The following is a 2,624-nucleotide window of genomic DNA, read 5'->3' as shown; positions in this document are numbered from 1 at the left end:
TTTGGTCCGAAAGAACAACAGGCGAACCCGAGCCGAACCCAGCCCCCCGGGGGGCGCTTGGGGGCCCCGGACGAAGCGAAAAGGCGCGTGGGCCCGCGCGGTTGGCGATGGGCATGCCTATTCCCGCCGCTTTCTCCCCTTTTCCCTTCATTTCCTCATTGCTCCCCCCTTCTCCCCAGCCGCTCCCACCATTCTCCTCTCGCCATCCGGCCGCCATGCCACCAAAGAAGTATTCGTCCCCTCGCCCCGCCGCCAATTCCACCCAGCCGAAGCAGAGGAAGCCAAGGGCGCCGATGGCAAGACCACCGGGCTTGTTGAACGCCGAGTGGAGAGCGGATGTTCAATGCCGGGAGGCGCTCACAACCAATCGGTGGAACATGCTCATCACCAAGAGGGCTAGGGACGCGGTGGCGGCGACGACGACGAAGCAGGGAGAGGCGTCTCACACAGGGATGATGAATCCGCCCGGCCACTGCCCACAAGCCACGTGGGGGAGTCAGCAGAGCATCGCGTTGCCGGCTAACTTCTCGCCGCCGCCGCCGCTCTTGGGACACACACCCTCGCCTGGCTACTCCTACGGTGATGTGCATTGTAGTTTCAACCCCAACGTCACCTTTCCACATGGCGCGCCGCATCGTACCTCCTCCTCCGGCTTCAACCCCAACCCGTGCACTCCCTCCCCCGCGTTCAACGCACAATACAACTATACTCACCGTCGGCGTACTCAGCCTCGCCTGCGCCGCCTTTGCGCTGGGGCGCCCTACCCTTCGCACCTGGCTCGGTGCCACAATTCAGCCACACCGACGCCACCGACGCCGACATGGACGAGATCATCACGAGCGGCTCGGTTGCCGCCGCTTCCTACCCCGGGTTTCGTGCACAAGACGAATCGATGAAAACCGCCGTCGACATGGATGACGAGCTCGACAACACCAAGGAGGAGGTGGAGGAGGAAGAACAGGCGGAGGTGAAGGCGGAACCAGTGCCGGAAGGGAGAAAGAATAAGCGGGTGCCCAACGCCAAGCCGGGCGAACCTCGCGTCAAGTGGACGTCTAAGGAAGACGAGTGCCTCGCCCAAGCATGGAAAACCATCAGCATCGAACCGATCACCGGCTCGAATCAGAACGCCGACACATACTGGAGAAGGATCAAGATGACGTTCGATGAGCGCAAGTTGGCCGACCCCGACTTCACCAACATCCACATGGACCGCGGGGAGAAGGCCATGGCGAATCACTAGGCGTCGATCCAGACAGCCTGCAGCAAATGGCATGGGATCGTCGAGGAGGTCGCGGCTCACCTGGAAAGCGGCGCCAATGTCGAGAGTCAGGTGTGGCCATAGTTCGTCGCCATGTCTTCGCCAACACGTTTTGTCCTCGGCTGTGCAGATGGTTCAGATGTTCAACATGTTTCGCCAGGACAACCACGACAAAGAGTTCAAGTTCCTTCACGAGTTCTCTAGGATCGAGGCATGTGAGAAGTGGAGGGAGGTCCGGCTCACTCTCGCCAAGGCCAAGGAGACCTACAAGCCGGACGCGCCTACCTCGATGGCGGCAGAAGGGCGCCCTGATGGCAACAAGATAGCCAAAGCGGCGAGGGACGCGGCGCTCGCTGCCGAACGACTGCAATCTTCAATTGAGCAATGCATCACCGACGCCAAGAACAACACCGCCAAGAGGGAGGAGAAATCCGACGCGAGGTGGTCGGCATTGATGACGAAGCAGGACGTCAAGGTCAACCTTCTCAGGACCAACGTCGCTGCGAAGAAGAAGAGCATCGACCTGGCGTTCTTGATGGCGGCAGACATGTCGATGATGGACGAGCAGGTGAAGGCGTGGTACCTGGCGGAGCGCGGCCTCATCTTGAACCAGATGCCACCGGGAGAAAGGCAATCACCGCCCCTACGCCTACGGCGACAACACCAACGACGACGCCCAGCTCGAGCAACGAAGCGGTGCCGACGCCGACGACCAGCCCGAGCACAGAAGCCACGCCGACGCCGAGCCCGACTATGCCCACACCGACCCCGACCAGTCCCGCGGTAGAGGAGCCTGCCGTTTGATGCGTTCCATGTCTATAGTTCCTTCCTTTTGATTGCCGAACTTTTGGGTGTGTCTGATCGCCGAACTGTGGCACGATGATCGCCGAAGTGTGACATGATGATCGGCGAACTTGTGGCGTTTTTTGGCAGCGGGAATACAAGTTTGAATTTTTTTGGCGTCTGGGGGCCGAAACGTGGGGGCACGCCTGGAAACTCGATCGCCCCCAAGGCGAAAAAACCGCCGATGCCAACGTCGAAAGGCATTCACCCGGTGCACTGGGGGGCCAAATGGCTGGAGATGCTCTAACATCCCACTCCGAGCTCGCACAACCGTCAATTGATCAGCGCCGGCGCGGGCGACGCAGACGGCCCAACCCGCGACAAGCCAATAGCAATGACAACGCGCAACAAAATTTTCCAATAAGAGGATCAACAACCGGACCTCTTAAACCTGCCTCATACATTCGGACTGGCCGCCCGGGCACGTTTTTTTGACCCACACATGCTCCTTAAATGGGCCTCAAACGTCTGGGCTGACCGGCACCCCCATATCCAGCCCAAATATGAGGCGGATATAGGGCGC

The 2,624-nt window shown here is 60.2% G+C and overlaps 1 pseudogene; it reads left to right on the top strand.

Annotated features, from left to right (window-relative positions):
- The first annotated feature begins 215 nt into the window (after positions 1 to 215).
- On the top strand, positions 216 to 2,062 carry LOC123076010 (uncharacterized; annotated as a pseudogene).
- The last annotated feature ends 562 nt before the right edge of the window (positions 2,063 to 2,624 follow it).

Source organism: Triticum aestivum, chromosome 3D, assembly GCF_018294505.1.
Source record: "Triticum aestivum cultivar Chinese Spring chromosome 3D, IWGSC CS RefSeq v2.1, whole genome shotgun sequence".
Taxonomy (NCBI): Eukaryota; Viridiplantae; Streptophyta; class Magnoliopsida; order Poales; family Poaceae; genus Triticum; species Triticum aestivum.
This window is presented reverse-complemented; position numbering and strand designations above follow the sequence as displayed.